Source organism: Alexandromys fortis, unplaced genomic scaffold (assembly GCF_014885135.2).
Source record: "Alexandromys fortis isolate MF-2015 unplaced genomic scaffold, M_Fortis_MF-2015_v1.1 scaffold_48, whole genome shotgun sequence".
NCBI classification, from domain to species: Eukaryota; Metazoa; Chordata; class Mammalia; order Rodentia; family Cricetidae; genus Alexandromys; species Alexandromys fortis.
In genome coordinates this window covers 3,962,241-3,985,382 of record NW_026067947.1, presented here as the reverse complement: position 1 = coordinate 3,985,382, position 23,142 = coordinate 3,962,241, and the positions used below count along the sequence as shown (strand labels likewise).

General features: G+C 49.2%; 1 protein-coding gene across 10 annotated transcripts in view; it reads left to right on the top strand.

The window, feature by feature from the left end:
* Prok2 (prokineticin 2) overlaps positions 1-23,142 on the top strand; it is a 339,608-nt gene that overhangs the window by 4,922 nt on the left and 311,544 nt on the right. For 3 of the 10 annotated variants that reach the window (XR_007593092.1, XR_007593091.1, XR_007593089.1), the window contains exon 4: positions 2,976-3,257. The exons of 6 other annotated variants lie outside the window; for them this stretch is intronic. The gene's annotated coding sequence lies outside the window, so the exon portion shown is untranslated. Of the gene's footprint in view, positions 1-2,975; positions 3,258-5,642; positions 14,891-23,142 lie in introns of those variants that run through there. One more of the 10 variants, XR_007593090.1, reaches the window with a different exon arrangement.

The following is a 23,142-nucleotide window of genomic DNA, read 5'->3' as shown; positions in this document are numbered from 1 at the left end:
TTTTTCCTTAACTGCTGAGCCATCTCCCCAGCCCCCGACAAATTGCTTTTTCCTTACCTGTTCCTGCCTTCACTCTAGCTTCACAGTTCACAGTTCTAGGATGCTAAGACCCTGGTGTTTAATCATTCAGGGCATAGGCTGTGACTCAGAGGCATGGGGAAGCGGCAGTGCTTAAGGCCGAGGGCCAGGCTTTCTTACATGTTTGCTCCTAGAAGCAAGCCTGGGGAACAAGGTTTGGAGACTATCTTAAGAAGTGCTTCAGGGAACCAGGGATGTGGGGAAGGACAACATGCATGACAACATAGCAAGGAAAGCATGTATGGAGGGTACCTATGAGGTACCGATGACACCGTCCCCACAGGGTCATTCTAGAGAGAACAAGTGTCCCTCGAGTGACCAAACTGCGGGGAGGGGAGTGACATGATGGAGTGTTTCCATTTACTTTTGACAACACTTCTGGATTCAGGGCCATGGTCAAAGGGACAGAAGTTTCCAGACAGTTGCAGGCAGAGCAGGTTCCAGCTGTGTGGGGACAGTGCCTGATGAACCCCAGGTGCAGGACATTGGGTGCCAGAGTACATTAGGATGTAGGCACGTGGTGCAGGAACCCTAGGGGCTAGGTAGAGCAGGATACAGTTCCTTCTTCCCCAGCATTTTAAAATAGCTCCTGCCTCTCAGGAGCTAGTCTGTGGGAGAAATCCCAGCTCTCTAGGCTATAAGCAGATCTGTGTACAAATGGGACACGTGGTCTAAAGAAAAACGTGATCATGGAGGAAGAAATATGTTAGAATAAGACATGGGACCCATAAAGGCATCCCTCGACTTTTGCCACCCACCAAATATTACCAATGTATGCTGGCAAAGATCCGGAGCTCTAAGATCTTGGAATCAAACCATAATAGGTATACCAAGATCACAGGTAACTCAAGGTGAGTGATGATTCATGGGTATGCAAACCAGCTCACCAAGCTCATGGCATAGTTACACCTACCCAAAGCCTCAGTCCAATCTCCAGTCATTGTTTAGAGATCTGGGCACTTCATACTTTCGGCTACTGTAAAGTCTGCTAGAATCAGAGGTCTGAGAGTTTAAAGTTATTCCTATCACCTAATTAGCTGTGGGTTCTTGGGCGAGTAGCTAAACCTCGCTGTGCGCAAGTGTCTCCATCTGTAGAACGGAGATGACGTCGTGGACTTGACACAACTTTGATATGGGAATGAACTGATGTCCTCATTGTGTAGTGTGGTCTCTGCGTGTACTGAACTGGTAATATAGTAGCTATTTACACTATATGTTGTGACATGAACGAGGGCCCTTGATATATTTATAAGTGAAGAGGTAAACTGATATACAGAATAGCTTAAAAGGATTTTTCATTTTAGGATTTTTCATAATGAAAGGAACCTGTGCCTACAGGCTTTGTTTAGAAAAGTGGGTTTAAGATATTTAGTGATTTATTCTGATTACAGTATGGACCTATCATACACCAACATATACTTTATGGAAATAACTATATTTTGAAAAAACTTCATAAAAGAACTGTCTTGTTTCACATTTTTGCCACCTTCTCCCAGCAACTGTTTTAACTAAAGGCAGTCAGTCTCATATCTGTTTGGCATTTACTTACTTGGGACTATAACACGGCAGAGCAGACAGTTCATTGATAGGATTTCAGACTTCATATAACAACATGTTTCTTAAAAACCCAACACGTGGGGGCTGGGGATATGGCTTAGTCAGTAGAGGTTTTGCCTAATTGGTTTCTTCCTGGTACCATATAGTCTGGGCATGATGTATACACCCATAATCCCAGCACTTGGTGGGGGTTGGTCGAGGCAGGAGGATCAAGATTTTAGGATTATCCTCTTCTACACAGGCCAGCCTGGGCTACATGAGACCTTGTTTGATAAGAATACAAAACACCAAAGAAGCAAAAAATCTTAACCCAAAACAAAAATCCCAAACACATATTGAGTTTTAGTGGAATATCAAAGCTATCTATAATTTTCTAAAGAGGCCGTTAAAATTCTCTTCCCATTACCAGTTGTAGAAACTGGATTTTTCTTTCTGTATTCAAGCAAAATAGTACATCATAGTAAGTCAGCTGTAGAGCAGATGTAGAGGAACAGGTGGGGTGCGTTCGCTGGGATGGTGGGGCGACTCTGTGGGCCACATTTCCTATGAGGAGTCCCGGAGATCTGTTCTGAGGGGCCAAAGGGAGTTTGGAGCAGAGAAATGACCATGGTCCCGAGACCCAAAGAGACAGAGGAGGAGAAACCCACTGTTTCCTCCTAGTTCCGGGCTCCTAACCCCTTAGTGAAGAACCTCAGTGTTAGAGTGAGCTAGCCTGTGCGGGTTCTCACCAGCCATTGACTTCTCTCTTCCCACACATTCCTCAGTACCAGGAGCTTGGTTCTCACCACACAGGTGATTCCTGACTAACATAGCCCTACTAGGAGAACATAGCCTGGATCGCTGCCAGGTATTGGAGTGTGGGATGCTGTGAGGTGGGAAAGAGACACAGTCCTTGCTTTCTGGAGGGGAAGGGGCAGAAGAAGTACCCTGTGTGAGAAGCTTGGAGGGGCTCCAATAAAGTGAAGGATTTTGGGGGACAGAGCCCTCAGGATGGCTCTGATAGGCTCTGGGGCCAACAGCCAGCCGAGGGCAGAATGACAGGATTCCAACCCTGAATCTGCCACAGCTTACCCTTGTGTCATTATATTGTATTGTTTTGGTTTCTTAAAGTTCCCAAACCTTTATTTTCTAAGCTGTGAGATGAGGACGATCACCTTCAATGTGAGGTCGTACCCAGAAAATATTGGATATTTGTTATCTGTGACTGTCATCAATTCTTTATGGATTTCATAAATATATTTTGGTTATCTTTACCACCCACGCCACACTCCCACAGTCCCACCCCCACCTCTCTGCCCATCTGACTTCAGAAAGCTCTTGCTTTTTGTTTTTTATCTTAGGTCGTGAGGCTGGAGATGCTGGATAAAGCTGAGGTCCTTGGGCCTGTTGCTGACAATTCTATAGAACCTTCTATATAGAGAAGGCAAAGGAGTTGGTTCCCACCTCCCCTTAGAGAAACCACTGGAAGCATGAGGAACTGCCAATAAGTGAGTCTGATGAAACAAACTCAGGGCCTCCAACCCTAGCTACAACCCCAATGGACATTTGGTCATGTTTGAAGACTACCTTGTCACAGGCTGAGGCAGGGAGTGTCCATTACTTGTGTCTGGTGGCTTGAAGCTGAGGATATCCTACAAAATACAATAACAGTTCATGAAAGGAACCACTTAGCCAACACATAGTGTAGAAGTATGTCCCATCCACCTTGGACCTTCATCTTCCCACCTTCAGAGAGAGATGGGCTCTTCGTCTTTGCTTCTTATAGTCTATTTTTCTCTAGCTGTGGTTGACCTGTATCCTGGACTCTTTGGCACTGGCTAGGCGACCCTGACTCTGGGCCCCATGACCCTTCCATTGAGACAATCCCGGTGGATTTAGAGAGTTTATAAAGGTGGGAAGAGCTCAGGACTTACAGATCCTGAGGGTCAAGCTCTAATACCACCACTGGCCACCAGTGGTGTCTGAGTTTCCGTTTCCAGATTGGTGGTACGGAGCTGACCTGCTGGCTCCCTGGAAGCATGGCTGTGAGGGGCTGGATAGCCTTTCTGAACTGCTGGTCTTCCTAGCTCCTCCATCTATACCAGTCCTAGGATGTGCAGTAGCGAATCACAGCAGGGAGGCCTGAGAAATGCTCCCGGTTCAAGTGCATTATCTACAGAGAAGCAGTAGGGGCAAGCTTCTTCCGGGAGCCCGTGACAACCCCATCAGTCAGATGAGCAGCCCAGGGAAGGTGTGTGCTCTGTGGGATATTTGCTTGAACTAATCAGCAGAAGACCAGCATAGGGAGAAGGAGCAATTGGTGGTGTGAACTCCATGCTTTGGGGCATGGGGAAAGGACTGACTTCAGGACTAACCGCTACTCTATTTCTGGCTTGAATCCCACCAGAGACAAAACATCATACTTCCTTGGGGGAATCAGAATGACAGGCCTGGGGGGTAGCTGGGTTCAAATCTATGCTTAGCCACGTGCTAGCTAGTGTTTCTGTGCCTCAGTTTCCCCATCTATAGAAGCAGAGATGGACAGATAGTGATACCTGTCTGGAAGGGTTACCCTGCAATTCAGTGTCCACACATGGAGCAATACGGAGGCAGATGCGGAGAGAAAGCACTTTTCTCTAGGTTCGGGGCAGGGTTAAACAGTGCTAACATCTGCTAAAAATCACTCTTGGCGTTAATGGTAAGTTTTTATTGTAAGCACTCCTGGTGGTCTTTTTCCTGTAAGCAAGCAAAGACACCGGGGATGGGGCAATTGACTCCCTCATCAGCAGCTACTGGACTCTCCAGTGTGTGAGCTATCGTGAGTAACAATGACCACCACTCTAACAGGCAGCTGGCCTACCCGGCTGCCTTCGGGAGCCATCTTGATTGTTCTCTGGATGCCTGGAGACACCACGCACAGAGAACAGCTAATGATAGCCCAGGCTTCAGGCGGCACAGCAGTTTGTGTGAGACCTTTTGCAAGCACAAGCCTTAACGGACTCTGGATGACCCTGCGACCATTCCCACCTTGGCCGAAGGGGAGCAGGTTCCCCTGTGAGGGAGATTGTTCTGATTGGTGCTAAGGTGCAAAGCCACGATTGTTTCAAAACATAAGCCTCCGTGACCGTAATCGACGCTAACAGACGAGGCTATCACTGGCTCCAGCAAATGTGCTTGAAGAAATACCACTGCTTGGCCTCTTGCTTAAGCAGGCTGCTCAGGGTGAGGGAGTGAGCCCCTGAGAGACTTCTCCCTGCTGCCCATAAATGAAACCCAATACATAATCTCCCTCCCTCCACCCCGGTGGCCTTTCCTTGCCTGCTTTCAGTGGTGCAGGCTGTACCAGTAACAGACAGAAGATGTCGTAGGTAGCAGAGAGACATTACATTTTGTTAATTGACAAGGTTGGGTTAGAACTGGTGCAGTTGAACAGCTAAATGGGGTCCAGCAACTTGTGTCTGATTTTTAGTCCTCAGCTCTGAGACTAAATCCCTCAACAGTCCCAGTTTGCCCAGTTCTGAGCAGCTTGCTGTGTGCCCTTGCTTTTAAACATGGACCCTACAGAGGCAGCTACCTAGTATCAGTTAGCAGCCTTGGTTGCCAGAAGAGACCCCAGGATAAGAACTGTATCGCTGGCCATGGCCCAGGACTACAGGTTTGGGTCCCGGGGGCATGCACAGGAACTGTAGCTCTAGAGAGCCCTGCTTGCCCCTGCCTGCTGCCCACCACCCATTGCTGCCAAGCACTGAGGATAATGCAACTTGCCAGAGAGAGCAGCCCTGGGAGGGGCTGTCCAGACTGCACCAAACACTTCTACCCTAGGACCTTTGCATGCTCTGCTCTGTCTGCCTGCAGAGACTGTCCCCTGGCTGTCTCCAGGTCTGATCCATGTTGTCTTTAAGGCAAACCCTTAGAGAGAAATTCCCTCACCAGACATTTTTATTTTGAGCTGACTTCTGATTTGCCTTCAGCCTATGCCGCTGAAGCTCCAAGAGGGCGGAACTGTATCTCTCTTTGTTCACTGGCAGAAAACTCGGCGAACACTCGGAATGGGAATGAAGGAGAATATACTGTAAGCAGTAGAGAGACTCATTGCAGCGCTGGACCCTCAGTGAAGAGCCCGCAGCGCAAACGACATCATGTAATTATCATGAGTTAGGCCAAGAGGCAGACTGGGCCGAGCTGGGCTGTGAACCCTGATCTGCTAGGCAGCCCTATGCACAGTAGCCCTTCCTCTCCTGGCTCCAGCTCTCTGACCCCTGTGTGATCCTCCTGTCCAGTCACAGCAAAGGGCTGCTCGGAAGCCACTGTCTCATTAAAATATGGAAATAGCTCTCACCTCGCTTTGCCCAGCCCCAGTGATCAACTTTCCAAATCGGTTTTGCTGTTTTATTCAGCATAACATACATTTGTTAAGTCTTCAAGCAGTAAACACCACCTGCAAAGTGCCTTTAATATTTAATGTAACAAAAATTGTTGTGAAAATAAATCCAGTCACATGGAAAGGCAGCAGGAAAGACAGGAAGCGGCCCTGAGGGAGCTGCGACTGCGTAGAGCAGAGTGGCCCAGGGTTACCTTAGCAGAGCCATCTTGGGAAGAGTGCTGGCTAATGCCAGAGTGTACCAGATACTTAGTGCTGAAAAGGGCTCAGCCATCAGCACTTTCAGCTAAGCAGGCTTTGATTCCCAAAGCAGCCGCATTACCTAGGGTTGTGAGATCTGTGCTTAAGGGTGGTGCAGGTATACCGGTCCTTGCTTCCCAGACACTCTTTCTCTCCCTCCATCCTGCTTCCCGCCCTGGTGTAGGGCCTGGGGATTGATGGTTCGGGGACAAAATGCCTTGCTGAGTCAATCTGAAGACCTGAGCTTCAGCCTCCAGAAAAAAAAGCCTATGTGAAAAAGCCAGGTGTGGGGACATGCTTATAATCCCAGGGCTGAGGAAGCGAGGCCTTGGTGACCGGATAACCAAGCCTGGTAGGCAAGCTCCGGGTTCAGGGAGAGACCCTGTCTCAAACATCAAGGTGAAGAGTGACTGGACAAAGTACCTGACATCTTTAGATGCATGCATACATGCTGTCATGCACATTGCACTTAAACCTTTTAGCTTATGTCCCCGTAGGTTAACGGGGACATGCTAACCATGTTGGTGTCATTGCATGGCTACTTTAGGTGGGTGATGATGTGTAAGGTAGCTGCATGTGAGGTAAGACACAGCTGCTGCCGCTGCTGTTGGAGAGACTCATCCCCCTGCACCAGCCCCCTGACGTCTCTGAACTTTCTCAGTGCAGAGTGCTCATGGGAAAGTCTGGCTGCCTCCCAAGCATCACAGGGGCTGACTAACTGTCTGTGGCCAGGAGGTGGAATCCAACTGTGGCCAGGACTTTCCTATCTGCATATGACCCTTTCATCTCAACGAATGGCTCTGCCCTGTTCTCAGGTCCTTGAGTACAGAGCACAGTGGTTCCTGTTTCCCTTCCCTTCACCAGCGGAACCTGTGGCCAGTGCTCTGGCCTGAACCCAGTGTCTCCCCACCTGACTCACCTCCTCTTGGTATGGGATGTACTTCTGTCTATGTGTTTTCTTTATTGGTTGATGAATAAAGGTGTTTCAGCCAATGGCTTAGTAGAGTAAAGCCAGGTGTGAAATTCGAGCAGAGATACAGACAGAAAGAGAAGGCAGAGTCAGGCAGACGTCATGTAGCTGCCAAAGGAGAAAGATGCCATAACTTTGCCAGTAAACCACAGCCTCCTGGTGATGTACAGATGAATAGAAATTGGTTAATTTAAGATGTCAGAGCTAGTTAGGAATATGCATAAGCCATTGGCCAAACAGTGTTTAACAGTGTTGTAACTAATATAGTTTCTGTGTGATTATTCGGGTTTGGGCAGCTGGGAAACAAGAGTCTCCATCTCCATCCTCTCTTCATTACCCTCTTCTGGGTAATGATGTCATGTAGCCCAGGCTGACTTCACTATGTAGACAAGGATGACCTTGATCTTCTGTTCCTCCTGCCCTTACCTTCTGAGTGCTGGCATTGCAGGCATGGTGGCCCATGCTTAGCATGCCAGCATCTTGTTTAAAGGACCACATAAGAAATGCTTCAGGCCACACACCTCTGACATAACGCTTCAGCTTGGCTGGCTTTGGTGTGAATGGAGTAAGGAGCGACACATGAACATGGGCTTGCCCGGGTTCTGATAGAATTGTTTTTACAAAGAAAGTAGCCCCAAAGCCATAACATGCCAAGTCCTGCCTGTCCAACTCTGACCCCGTAATTGTCTCATGTGGGTCAAAGAAGAATGTCCCACTGGTCCCTTGCTTCTAATCTTACCATTCTGCCAAGATCCAATCTCACAGTGGCCACTGTGGTTTTTTTTTTTCTATTTTTTTTTATTGAGAATAAGAAAAAAAAAGTTTCCGCCTCCTCCCAGCCTCCCATTTCCCTCCCCCTTCCCCCTCTCTTCTCCCCCTCCCCCCTCTCTTCTCCCCCTCCCCCCACTCCTCTCCCCCTCATCTCCTATCCAAAGAGCAGTCATGGTTCCCTGCCCTGTGGAAAGTCCAAGGTCCTCCCCGCTCCGTCCATGTCTAGGAAGGTGAACATCCAAACTGGATGAGACAGTGGGGCTGATCTATTGGGAGCTCACCAAAGCCAGCTGGACTGTGACTGAAACAGCATGGGATAAAACCGGACTCTCACATCATGGCGAACAATGAGGACTGATGAGAAGCCAAGGTCAATGGCAAGGGGTTTTGATCCTACTTCATGTTCTGGCTTGATGGGAGCCTATCCAGTTTGGATGTCCACTGTGGTTTTGAAAACACATTTGAGGAATGTCTTATCTTGATCCATCCCCATTGCCCTTCAGTGTAAACCAAGGTCTTTCCCCCCATCATCTCTGTACTCTTTAAATCTAGCTGTCGCTCCTCTGAGTTCTCATCTCTGTCCCCTCACCACAGTGCAGTGGTCATTGATTTCCTTTCTGCTCTCCTACATACCTGTTCCTCTTCTTACATGTCCTGGAACATTCTTTCTCTGGGGCTTCCCAGGTTCATCCTATTATTCATCTCTTGGTTGTACAGTGTGATCTGCATAAGTTTCTAGCTACAGTTCCCTCCTGCCTTCTCCATCACCTCACTTGGAATATCACCTTACTGACAAGCTTGTCTGTCTTCACATCTGAAGGGTAAGGTCCATGAGATCGAGAACCAGGTTGTGTGCTGAGAAAAGCACGTGGTTGTGGTGATATTTTGTTTGTGCTTTAGCAAATAATGCTTGCCTGAAGACCAGCGTGCGGAACTAGCCATATTAGTTAGCCATAGAGGCCAGGCAGTGGTGGCACACACCTTTAATCCCAGAACTCGGGAGATAGAGGCAGAGTTCTAGGCCACCCTGGGCTATACGATATTGACTCAGTCTAAAAGAGAAACAGAACCATGCGGTGGTGGCTCACATCTTTAATCCCAGCACTAGGGAGGTAGAGACAGGAAGCAATATGGTTGGGTGGAGAGAGGACTATAAGGTGGAAGGAGACAGGCACTCAGGATTCAGTCTGAGGTTTTGTAGAAACAGGATACCCCTTTCGGTCTGAGGATTTTAGAGAGGTTAAGAACTAGTAGCTGGCTGTTCTGCTTTTCTGAGCTTTCAGCTTTTATCCCCTAATATCTGTCTCTGTTTCTTTAAATTATTAAAACCAATTAGAATCCATGCTACACGTAGTAGTCAGCAACCCTCACATGTTTGTTCAGTGAGGAAGGAACACACTCTGTGTTTTAGGCAGGTCCTGTTGGCCACCTCTGATTGTCCAGCTTGGATCAAGCCCTCCTTCCAATGCCTGGACAGGCCTTCCAAGCAGCTTCTTCCACTGTCAGTGCTATATGTCAGTAACCTCAAGACCAGACTAGGGGCAGGCAACTTTTTCTCAATGCTGATCTCTGCACAAAACCACCCTGCAACAGCTATGATCGATACTGTGGAGGTCAGGGAGGGAGGGAGGGGGAGGAGACACGGTTGTTCCTTGTCCCTGCTTTCCCTGACTTAGGCAAGGTTCCCAAGCTCACTCCCAACTCTTTGGTGATCCCCTAAACCTCACTTCTCTCACTCTCCTGTCCTCCTCCTCCTCTAGTCACCAGGTCTCTGGGAAAGATGCTGATAATTGGCAACGCGTAGGCTTCCCTTTGTCCCCTTTGCCCCAGACCCCTGACTATGTTGAATGGGGCCATGGCCCTGGAAAATGATGCATGTGGTAGAGTAGGAATGGCCCTCATAGACTCGTGTTTGATTGCTTGGTCCTAGAGAGTGGCACTATTGGAGGTATGGCCTTGTTGGAGGAAGTGGGTCACTGTGGGCAGGCTTTGAGGTCTCAGAATCTCGAGTACTGCCAGTGTGTCACAGTCTCTGTTGCTTGTGGATCAACATGTATAACTCTCAGCTACCTCTCCAGTACCATGTTTGCCTGCATGTTGCCATTTTTTCCGCCATAATGGACTAAACCTCTGAAACTGGAAGTCATCCCCAATTAAATGTTTTCAAACTTTGTAAGAGTTGCCATGGTTGTGGTGTCTCTTCACAGCAATAGAAACCCTAAGACAATGCCCCTTGCCAGCCTCTTCTGCCGTTGTGAGAGTGGCCAATAAGATACCCAGCTAGGGCCTCCCAAACGGGATGTGAGTAGATCCAGTCTTGGTGGCTCTATCTTGGGTTTGAGCCAAACATCAAGAGTATTAGTGCTTGAAGGATACTTTGGTCACCACACTGACAGCTCTGGGTGTGTTCAGCTACATCCTCATATAAGAAAAAGAGGGAGATTTTTTTTTCATGTCTGAAAAGGCAGCAATCCCTGTAAGCAGAGGCTGCACTTTAGTTTCCTGGCCACCCAGCCCCAAATAATCACACAAAAACTACATAAATTACACTACTATTTGACCAATGGCTTAGGTGTAGTCCTAGCTAGCTTTTGCATCTTAAATTAGCTCATTTATATTAATCTCTGTATCAACATTAGGTTGTTATCTATGGTAAGGTTCTGGTGTCTTTCTTCTTTGGCAGGTACATGGTGTCTCTTTGACTCCACCTACTCTCTCTCTATATATCTCCGTTAAGATTTTCCCTCCTGGCTTTGATCTACTAAGTCATTGACTGAAACAGCTTTATTCATCAGCCAATAAAAGCAGCACATATACAGAAGGACATCCCACACCCAATCCCATAGAGTTAGGACTCTACTGCTAAGACTTTATTTAGTCTTACCCACTCCCTCCAATCACAGTTGTGTTGGGGGTTAGCGCTTGAGCATATGAATGCAGTGGAAGACACAGTTCAGTCCGTAGCAGATAGAATTACCTCATTTTTATCCTTCCTTCTGCCTTCTTCTCACCTGGAATCCAGTTGTAGTGGCTTGAGCTTCAGCTGCGATGTTGGACCTAACAGTCACTTTGAGAACAAGCGCCAGTTGCTTGAAATGGAAGCATGGGAAGATGGAGGGAACCCAGCTGACTTTACAACACCCTTGCATCATCAGGGACTTGCTAGGATTTGCTTTATGGCAACGCTTTGCCTCTCAACCATGCTGAGCACTAGAGTAAGCAGTAGAAATACTCATGGCCAGACACTGATACAATTGATCCGCCGGGAGCAGCTTTAGCATCATGCTTTTTTTCTTAAGTCCCCTTGATGATTCTAGCATGTGAAGGTTGAGCATACCGAGTTAAAGGAAAAAACTCTTACAGACTGGAGGGCTGGCTCAACGGGCCCAGTGCTTGCTAGCAAAGCCTGAACATCAAGGCTTAGCTCTCTGGCAGTCATGCAGAGGTCTGGCAGGTGTAGAGGCCACCTATAATTCCAGCCCCCGGGAAGCGGGAATTGACATGATAAGAACAAGCTGTCCTGCAAGACTGGCCAAATACGCAGGTTCCGGGTTCAGTGAGAGACCCTGTCTCCATATAAGGTAGAGAGTGGTCAAGAAAAAACAGTTAGCATCAACTTCCACCTTCACATGGATGTCTTCATCTGCACACATGCACACACGCATGCACACACACTGAAGCTGTGGACACACACCACACATTTATGCACATGCTTTAAATCCTTGCATAAGAGAATCAACTGCATTTTAATTAATGTTATTTTGGCTTCGTTACATGCCGGCTAACCCAACACACAGCAATCAGAAATGGGCCAACCCAGCGAGTCTAGAGATTTCCAGAACAACATCCACTCAAAGCAAACGGAGCCCTGGCCACTTCCTCCTAGGTCCAATGTGCTATGTAGTGACAGAGCTGTGCAGTGTTCAGGAGCACTCTCCACCCCTCTACCCACATGTTTCGAACAGTGCGCGCAGCTAAACATAAAACCCCAATAGCCACACGGCTGCTGTCAACAGGCAGCCTTTCTCAAAGTGCGTTGCCTTCCTGAGGCCCTTAGAGGCTGGCCACCCCCTTCCTTTCTGTGCCTCAAATGTCTAACCCAGGGCACATTCCAAGTGGAAAGAGGTCCGAGGGCAGACCACAGCTTGTTGATGAGGGACTGGACTTCAAGCCACTGCTCTATCATCACTTAAGTGCTGAAGGCTCTTGACCAAGTAGCTTAACTTCTCTGTGCTTTAGACACACAACCCTGTGCCCTGTGCAAACAGGAGACTCTCATGCAGGATCCAGGATACCAGTGAGGATTACATGATTTTTTTTTTCACAGTCCCTGGCTCATAGTAATGATACAGCAAATGCCAGCTGTCACTGAAGGATGTGGCTAGCTGCTCTATCTGTGTCATAAGCCCTATGGGTAGTGGGGTAGTTCTTCCCCTCCATTGCTGGAAAATGGCCCCAAACTGGGTTGCTTTTATGAAGTGGGCACTAAATGAGCAAACATGTGTCTGGAAATAAAGGTAATTCATCCCTGGGGAGATAGCATCTCCCAGGTTCAGGGGTTAATGGGCTCTGAGGATTCATAACAAAAGGTTCCCGGGACAAATTGGCTGCTGAACTGAGCAGCCATTGTTCCTGAGACAGCTCTTCAGCTGGATCCCATTTGCTAGCATGGCTGCCGCAGAAACAAATTAAAAGGCAAGCCCCCTCAGAGATAGCAGCCACCGAGCTGGAGGGCTGAGCGCTCAGGAAGTCTGAGCCTGAGACACAGGGGCCTTGCTGCTCTGTCAGCTGCCAGCCTGTGCCTGCTGTTCTCTGCGAGGCTGGATAGGAGCCAGCCCCTGCCAGCATGAGCTCCCGGGGAAGCGTGGGAGCTGCCAGGCACTGGCCATGGAGAAGCACTTCGAAGTCGGAGCGGAGCACACAGCACGCAGCACCCTCTGCCGCATTAAAGGCTTGATGGAAGAGGAAGGAAGTAAACAGTCCACCCACAGGCTGCTCCATCAGGAGGTACAGGGCCAGGAGCTTTATTATGAACCAATGAGTCTCACTCAGTGAGGTCTGGGAGTTATTGGCCAGTTCTGTCCTTTTAGAAGCTTCTGGGGGGGGGGGTGTACACAAACAGGTCCCCAAGGTTGCAGCAAAGTCTGAGTGCAGGGGATTTTGCTCTGCAGCCCCTGTGGACTGGTGCAGCCCATATTTATGTGTTAGCATCTTCTGGGTGGGATTCCAAGCTTTGGGGGAAATGTGGAGGGAGTGAGAGAAATAGAGAACCCGGAGTCCATGTGCGAGAGGCAATTGGCTTCTCCAGGGTTTTCTAGAAACGTTTTAATCTGGGGTCCCTGAGATCCCTAGGTCCCTTCTTCCCAAGAGGTTATCTGCAGGGAAGAGCATGTGTCTTGTATTTAGCAGAGCTGGTGGGAGACTCCTGTGTGCACCAATAGAATCCTCAGACGTGAACTGGGGTGTGCTTCTTAAACTCCATCATCTGGGTCACCTCAGAGGTGGCCTCTGGTCCCCTGGATCCTAGCTGCCATCTGGGGACTTGCATTGCTGCTGCTGACCCAAGGGCCACAAATTGAGCAGTACCTGAAGTCTGTACACCTCAAGCCTGTGGGGTTTGCTCCTGACTGACTCATCCATTCACATACATTCACAGAGCTGAGTCACATACATGCACAGAGCTGAGTGTCCAGTGCCCCTGTCCTGGGCATCACAGAGTCTGGAAGCTGAGCATTGAGTCCTAGGTCTCCACGAGTGTCTTCAAATGTCCTGTGGATAACGATTCCAGGAGTTTGTCTGAGTGCTTCTGCGGTAGTTCTTGGCTGAGCGTGACTCTGAAGGTACTCCAGCCCCAGCAGAGACGATGTCCGGACCTTTGGTCCCCCAGGGGTACCTACTGATCAGCTAGGTGGAAGTGTCTGACCATGACTACAGTCGTCGTTACCCAAGGAGTGGTCACAAAGACAATTTCCAAGTTCCATGTTTCCAGGGAGACTCTGACCTCTTGATGTGAAGTGAAACCTGAGCGCTGGCATTAAAAGCTGCCTGGGCTGCTCCCGGACAGGCTGGGTGTGGAGTGCAAAGCTGTGAGGAGCCTTGGGGAGGATTAAGGAGCAGATGCAAGGAGTGGTCGCGGATTTGTTTCCTTTACCACAGTAGGCCACAGCAGTGTGAAGTGGTTCATGAAGTTCAATCAAAACAAAGTTCTTTTTTCTTTTTAATTTCTCTGTAGTTTTGGTTCCTGTCCTGGAACTAGCTCTTGTAGACCAGACTGGCCTCAGACTCACAGAGATCCTCCTGCCTTTGCCTCCCGAGTGCTGGGATTTCAGGCATGCGCCACCATCGCCTGGCTTGAAACAAAGTTCTTAATACCACCCCACTCCTAGCCCCCACTCAGACTCCCTCCACCCACCGCAATAAGTGTACAGTGGACCATGCCCTTCCTGGCCTAGGCAGGTCTCTGCTGGGGACGAGGGTCTCTGCTGGGGGCGTGGGAGGGGAGAAATCTCCCCTTCATCGGACCTCCATCCCCACCATGTACAGAACAAGTGGTACCCAGCAGACCCCCTGAAACCCAGTGCAGTCTTTCTGGCTTTACAGAGCCCAGGAAGAAAACTTGCTGGAATGACTGTTTTTAAATCACAAATCCCCCATGTATGCACTGTTTTCTGAACCTGAGGGCCGACTGCTAGAACCTACATTCCCAGTGTGTCCCAGGCACTGTGAGGGTTTCAGCTACTTGAGTCAAAGTGGACTTTGAGAAAAAGAAACGTCTTTGCCGTCTTTGGTTTGCCCGAGGCCTTTGCTGGGAACAGGATCGCCTAAGAAAAGCTGTTCCAAAGGTAAGAGGCAACTGAGTAACTTTACCCGTGGGTGGTTTCTCTCAACGGGCTCAGAGCAATGTGTGGATCAGAGCTGACATTATTCAAGGACTGGGGCGGGCGGGGGGGGAGGTCATATGTGGGTCTGGCAGCCAGGGCTGACTTCTATGGAAGGCCAGGCCCACCCTCTGCTGTTTTGGTCTTTTGGTGTGTTTGAGCCTATCTAACATCATGAACAGGCTAGAGCGCTGGTAGGGGAGTGGATGAATTCCCTCTGTGGAGAATTCTAAACCTCCATGCTGGCATTGGAGGCTCCTTGTCCCATTTCCAACAGTAACGGATGTTTGATGGCCCAGCTCCGGCCAGTGGTTCTGGCCCGTCAGGTCAGCCCACAACAAACGTTCCCTTGTAATTAAATCACTCTCTCTGTAGTTATTAATGACATTCGGCTGAGCCTGAGAGGGAGCGCTGTTTGAACCGCATTGAGGCTCCAGCCTTCAGAGCCGAGCTGTGAGGCTCCAGCGCTTGTGATGGTTTCCATTAGGCAGTGTGCAGGCTTTAGGCATGGATGTCACAGCATCCTGCTCTGGGCTGCTGAGGGCCAGCGGGTCCTCTGGATGGGATCAGGGATGACCACCAGCATGCTTGCTTTGGCATGATGTGGCAGAAGTGTGGTTTCGTGGTAAGAGTGGCTGTGTTTGGAGAGTGTCAGGGATGACAGGCGTCCTGTAGTGGAGAACACCTTGGGTGGCCATGTCTCTTTGGAAAGAAGCTGAGAACCTGGATTGTCCTTCCCAGGTGATCCAAACTCAGGGGTCCTAAAGGTCCCCTCACCATCTGTGGTTAATACATTTTGGGTTAAAGAGGGGAGTGTCATACTAGACAGCCATGTTCAGTAGGTACTCACAATGAGGCTGGCGGAAGGCATGGGTCACCGTGCCTGGCACAGAATTTATGCAGAAGATAGTTTGAGCTTCTTTTTATTTTCTACCAAGTCTTGGAAACTGATGTATGATTTTTACTCATTGCATACGTATTTCACAGAACCACAAGACAAGGTCTCAGCAGCCACAGGGGATAAGGCTGTTACCCTAAGTGGTGCTGTGCCACGCTGTTCCCTAGTGGAATGTTCAAACTGGGAAGCTCATTCACAAGGAAGGTGTGGGACAGAGAGAGGAGGACGAAGGGACTGGCTGGCTGGGAGGCCCTTGAGAGAATGAGCTGTCTGATGCAACAGAGGAGAGGGACAGTTTTCATAAGCAAGTGTAGGGCATCTTGACTGAGCAGAGGCCCTGGGGACACGTATGTGGCAGTCACCAAGGGGACTCCATTAGAGCAGTGACTGGGAGGCTTCCAGCTGGGCTGTGTACTCAGATAGCGGACTGGATGGTGAGCAGTTGCTGCTGAGCAGACCAGCTCCATGGTAGGCTTGGGAAGCCTTGCCTGATGGGGAAGGCCAGCCTGGTGAATGCCTGGTGACAGTGTGGCTCTTCAGCAGAAATGAGCAGAGGTGGCCCCTGGGATCTTGTTCGAATGCAGATTCTGCCCCTGTCAATCTGAGATGATGCCCAAGAGTCTACATGTCTCTAAACGTCCAGACATGACACGCTGCCACAGATCATCACCCCTGGAGGAAGCAGTCACGGTGAGGACACAGGTTCATGCCTTGTCTCGTTGACAGGTAACATGGAGCAGGAAGATGCTGAAGCTGAGCTGAGCTTAGCTTCGGAGAACTTGGGGCTTGAGTTTCTTCTCAACTACGACAGTAGTGATGGCTACTAGTTTGCTCTTGGTGAATATAGGATGTGTTCTGTGTTTAACCCGTCCACTCCCAGATGCTAGAAAAATATAGCTACTGGGCCAGCTCTGCCACTTCCTATATTGTAAATAAAGTTTTATTAGAACCCAGCTATACTGGTTCACTTATCCAGCCGTCCCTGCCTTATGGTACAAGGCCTGAAGAGACTGTTCAAAAAACCCCCCTGAATACTTACCGTCTTGCCCTAAAGGCAGATTCTACCTGCCCTTCTCCACATGCTAGGCTCTAAACCATCGCCTTCAGGGTGATTCATGGTCAGAGTGAGGTCAAAACATCACTTACGGGAAAGAGCAGAGAACATGGGTCCTTGGGCAGTTACTCTGCCAGCTTAGGCCGGGTCTTTTCTCCTGTGTGCTGTTGCTCCTGAACCATTGCCATCTTGTTTTGCCTATCTCTAAATTCTTCTGTAACGGTGGCTGCCTCTCCCTTCGACTTTCCCAGAGGCCTCTTACTCTAGAGTGGTGTGTGTCAGCATTTGTGATGCCATGACGAACTGGTGCTAGAGATGTCTCAGTCAGTCATGGTGGAGAGGACAGGATGGTGGGAGCATGCGGTGGTCGCTTGTTCATGTAGTGTGGTCCGGAGGCCAGAGAGAACTAAATGAGAACCGGAGGTGGGTGTCCCCTTCAAGGCCTACCCTACTGATAAACTTTCTTCCGCTAGCCCCATGTCTCAGAGGTTCTGAGGCCTCCACAATCAGCTCCACTAACTTGGGATTAGACGTTTAAACTCATGAGCCTGTGCCGCCATTTCACATTCAAGCTACAATGTGTGTGTGTGTGTGTGTGTGTGTGTGTGTGTGTGGGTGGGTGGGTGTCAGGTATTAGTTAATTCCCCAGTTTCCTCGTCCCCCACCCCTGTGGGAAATGTCAGGGACATGCTTGGCATGGTTCTCAGTGGCCTCAAGTCCTAGGAGCCTATGATGTAGTCTGTCCCCATTTCTCTCCTCTACCCCGCACCCCCATATCACCTTCCCCATTCCCTTTGGTGCTTTGGGGAATCTCCTTCCAAATATGCTGTCTGTGCTCAAATCCCACACCCAACTCTACTTTCAGGGAGACATGGTTAGGAAACACACAACAACCACATCAAACTGCCCAGAGATTCACCTTCTCTAAGAGATGACTCCCGGTCCCTGGAGGGTGGACACTAATCTCAGTTATGGGGCTCAGAGCCAGGTACGCCTGACGGTAGGTGACTCAGCCTGTTCTTTGAATAATGGTAATGTTATCACTATCCTCCTTCTCCTCCTCCTCCTCCTCCTCATCATCATCATCATCAAATGCTTAGTAGAACATGTGAGGACACTGGCTGAGAGAGCTTAGGTCACCTGCCCAAGCTTCACACGTGTTAGAACAAGACTTTTAGCTCATGGAAGCCTGGAGTTTGAGATGGAGAGCCAGGCCAGTGAGGCTGTGTGGCTCTATGGAGTTGCCCACTATGGGGTGGCTCTTGGTGTGGTGTGGTTGTCTCTGAGTCCTACCTACAAGGTAGGATAGTGACATCTTCAGTGATGGCGCTCACCAGCTGTTGCCATGGTTACGCCTGGGTCTGGACTGGATGAGAGAGGACAACAATAGTGACTGCTGCCACAGTCACTGCATTTGACCTTTCTTATCCCCCTTCTAGGCCCAGTGCCTAGAGGAAGGGCTGGGCCTAGTTGTCATGGGAACAAATGGGAGATGCTCTCCCTGGAAGTGCTTGGACTCAGCGGCAGTGCCTGGGAATCACAGCGCTCTGCTCTCTGCCCTCCCTTTCCACTCGCCCACTCATAACAAGAACAGCTGGTCAGGTGTGCCTGTCGCCCTCACTCTTGCTGTCCCCCAAACTGGCTCCCTGTTTCATCTCTCTTTGCCAACACTGAAATCAGTGCCGCCGTCCACGTCTGTATTCTCTTCCAAAGTAAGGACGAGGTCTGGTGAGAGGGTCAAGTACGAGGGTGGTGGCAGCTGCTCCAGCCATTCAGCGGACAGACCTACATTGTGTTTAGCTCTATTGTTAAGGTATTTCCTGCGGTCTTCTGTGAAGCGCCGCTGCCCTTTCTGTCCACTTCGCAGGCCTGTGCTGCGCCGATGGCTCTGAAGCTCACAGATTCTCTTCTGCCCTCAGCCCTGATTCCCAGGGGCTCCCCGTCTTCTAAGGACACTGACCTTCTTTTTTGTTCTTGACCAAGCGCAGTGACATGGGGCTTTCTGCCCTTCCCCTGAGAACAAACAGCTCACCTTCCAGCTGGACGCAAGGAAGAGAGATAAGCCACCTCCGTTTCCTCTCTTGACTCAGGCTGTCGCCAGCTTCTGATAAGATTGTACGAGCCTGGTGGGCCTGATCTTTGCAGAGGGAGATTAAGAGCATGGTGCTGACAGCTATCAGGACTCTCCTGGGCTTCTCCCTCGGGGCTGGTGCCCAGTGTCAGCGGAGGCATGGGCGAGTGGCAGAGGCTGAGGATGGAGAGCGGGGGGGGGGGGTGACCTGTAAACAGCATTGTCCTTTCCTGAGACAATATTTATTGTCCCTTACTCACTCCTTCCCATCATCCCTCAGAACATTGTCCACCCTCCCAGAATCATCCTTTGAATGTTTTAAAGTCTCCAAGAACTTGGGGGGGTGATTGAAATCATGTACACTTTATGAGAGAGATGGGGCAGGCAGTATGTGCCTCTAATTCTTATAGGTTCTTTTTAAAAATGTATTTATATACATGCACATACTTGTCTGAATATGTACCACGTATGTGTAGTGCCTTCAGAGGCCAGAAGAAGGCATTTGCGTCCCCGGAATCCCCTAAAACTGGAGTTACAAGTGTGTGAGCAAACCCATGTGGGTGCTGGGAACAGAATCCAGGTCCTCTGCAAGAGCAGCAAGTGTTCCTAATAGCTGCACCTTTATTCTAGACCCCAGACAGAGTTCTTTATACCTCTGCTTCATGTGCTGGGCAGTCTGTACCAGCTTCTAAGAGCCAGTGTTAAATTTCCAGAAGTTTTATGATCTTATGATGAAACACAAATATTAAATATTTGAACTGTGAAAGCTTATTGTTGAGTGAATTCAACAAATGGTAAAGTAATGTTAAATAAATTCCACAGAAAGCCCTTCTTTTAGGCTAAGCCCAAGCCCTGAGTTCCCAGATTAGGCTGAAAATCCAAGTGGAGTCACTTCTGCGAAAGCCCACAACTGAAGACTCCCTGCTTTGATTGGGAAAGGCAGCCAAGAAGGCTAACTCTGCAAGTCAGGGGAGGGAGATGCTATGTCTGAGAGGGGAGAGTTTGAAAGAACCACCTTCGGAGGCTACAGGAGCATCCACAAGTGTCACCTTGGTGTACACTAGCTTTTCGAGTGGGGTCACCAAATAACTGTTGTTCCTTTACTACCTTCAGTCCACGCCTTTCTTTGTGGGTGAAATTTGTCTGACATTTGGAGTACCAAACTTGGTTATCTACATTAGCAGATGAAGAATGAGAGAGGGCAGTTCTGACCTGGCGCAAGGGGGTTGGGAGAGGTTGGGGATGGGGCAGAGATGACAATCCCGCACCCATTAAGGGAACAGCTTCCAGCAGCACTGAGGAATCAGATCTAGGTACCAGGATTCATACGTGAGAGGCCAGAGACATACCTTTTATTTGAAATATCTTAGTTTCTTAAGTTTGGTAAATAGTTAATTATTTATATATGTATATATATAGAATAGATACATGTTTGTGTGAGTATGTGGACGTGTGCATGTATGCGGACATGTGGACACCAGAGGTGTGTTTCTCTCTTGTTCTCCACCTTATATTTTGAGGCAAGGCCTCTCATTGAAGGCAGATTGGCTAATCGGCGAGTTCCATGGATCTTGTCTCCTCTTCCTGAGCACCGGGATTGCAGACACACACCAGCACTATTGGCTTTCTAGGAATGTTGGAGGTTCAAACTCAGGCCTCCATGCTTGTATAGCAAGCACTTTACCAACTGAACTGTCTCAGTTGGTAAAGCAGGCTTAGTGGGAAGTGTCAGAGACCCGGACCTGAGACAGGAACTTAGCAATGGAAGTCACAGAAGATTTAGAAGGCAGGGAAAGAGGAAACTTCACCTGAACTTACTGCCTATGACTGGGAACTGGGTAGCAGGGAGAACACCACTGGTTTCCAAGGAAACAACAGTCACTCTGCAGTTCTGTAACACAGGGCAGCAAGCACCCCCAAACTTGATACCTTAACAAAACACTCATTGTATGACTCCTGGTTATAGACTGTTTTCAGGAAGGATAGCAGCTTCCTGGTACCATGTCAGCAGTAGAATGAGTCTGAGGCCAGCAGCCTGGTGCAGCTCGGGGATCCCCCCACTTCTGTCCGCTGGGGGTGCTGCTCTTAGCTGGGCCCTCTGCTGGCGCTATCACTGGGCAGGTCTGCTTGGCTTCTCATGCTTGGCTTCTGCATAGCCTCGTGCTGGTCCTCACAGCCAGGGTCCCAGGAAGCAACTGCGTCAAATTCGGAACCTGCTTCCTAATCCAGCTGGGAACTGACCCAACAAAACATCTGGCACATTCTGTTGCTGGAAATGAATCTCTAAGGCTAGCTGATACCAAAGGGGCAAGAGACTCGGGGTCAGTGAGCAGGTTTTTAACCTTTACAAACATCTCGACCCAGGAATGAGCCTTGGGGGAGAGGCTTCACAGGACTCAGAATCAAGGATGCAGAGAAAGGACCCAGTGGCTTCAGCCCTGCACAGTGGAGGAGAACCAGAAACCATGTTCATTCCCCTTCCTGGTTGTCCAGCTCTGGGGAAATCACCCGTGGCCTCTGGAGCCCCTCCCATGGGAAGGGGCAGGCAAGACTTCAGGCCAACAGGGCGTCCAGGCTTTAAAATAAGCATTACTGAGCCTTCAGAGACCAAGGGAGACTGTTTTAGTAACCAGAAGTGCCAGAAAGCCTCCAAGGTGGTGAAAGTCTGCCAAGAAAACCCATGCCACAGGCATGGACAGGGCCAGGACAGGGCCTGGCAGGCACCCCAAACCACTACTGGTATAGTTACTTTAACAGTAAAAGGCATTTATAGTTATATATTTGCAGAGTGTGGCCACACTGAGATGTCTCCAGTTGAGTCCTTGAAGAGAGTAGAAGCTCTCAGGGCTTGTCCTACCCCCTGTGCCTCCATTTGAGGACACTGGACAATGTCATACATTGTCCTCATGGGATACTTGCTTTGCAGTCCTTAGTCACAAAGTCTGGGCACTTATAGTCCTGGTGACTACTTAGGAAGGGTCCTTTAAGAATGCGTTTCCTCCCCTTTCTTTCACCAAGTCCTTGCTCTCCCAGTCCTCGTCCCCCTCATTCCTGTAAGAGTTGTGATTGGACATATGTTTAATGTAGGGCAAACTTCAGTACAGATACTGGTACTGACCCACTGCTCGGAGTATGGCGTGTGAATCATCACTATGGTTCAGAGCTTCTCAGAAAGACTGGCTTCCACAGGGGTGCTGGCTTCTGCCTGCAATCCCAGTACTCTTGGGCAGGTTGCTGAGGCAAGAGGATCATGAGCTAGAGGCCAGACCTAGCTACAGGGCTACAGAGTGAGTCCCTGTTTTAAAGGGACAGGGAGGAAGGAAGGGAGGAAAAGAAATGACTGTTTCAGGTCCTGCTTCTTGCTAACCCCACTGTTTAATAACATTCAGAACCATTGCTTAAGAAGCCCTGCAGCATGTTGGGGCCTTCCATCTGCAGGAAAGTTAGAGAGGGGCTGGAGAGGTAGCAGTTAAGAGCTCATTCTACTCCTTTAGAAGACAGAGGTTCAGTTCCCAGCATCCATGACTGGTGACTCTTGCCTGTAAATCCAGCTCCAGGGGATCTCAGGTCCTCTTCTGGTTCCCGTAGACATGTGAACTCGTGTGTACACCCTTTCTCTACAGACATACATGCATATACATCATTAAAATATAAAGATAAATCTTCAAAAACTAAGTGGGAGAGGGTCAGTTTTGGGGTCCTGATTGCTCTGCCCGTTGTCTCCCATGTCTCTAAGACATGAAGGTTTGCCATGGGATCTGCTGTGGCCCTGCATCCAGGTCTACAGAGCTGTCACTGTGGTGCCTCTAGGATCCATTGTGATTCCACAAGGCCCTTGGGAAGGTTTCCTAGCACCCGAGACAGTCTGAGCTGTCTGTGCCCACACTTTGGTTGATGTCAAAGAGCTTTTCTGCTGGACATCTCAGGACCGCAGGCATCAGGAGGTCACCTGTATTTTTCAGAAGTTGTAGGAGCTTTGGACAGGCTTCAGCCCTGCCCAGTGCTGGACAGCACACACTGGGCCGTTTCACTCCCTTCTACTTTCTCTCTGCACTGTGGATGTAGAAACCCGAGATATGTGTGGAGGGGCTGGGTATAATCTCAGATACCTACAATGATACATATGGGGCAAGCGAAAGCCTCTCACCCAATGTGATTAAATTCCTCAGGTCCTTTGTGACATTTTTCATTTTGAACAAATCTCAGCATAGTGACAAGTGACAGGAATCTAACAGTGGACTCAATTCATTACCAGGGCTGTTATT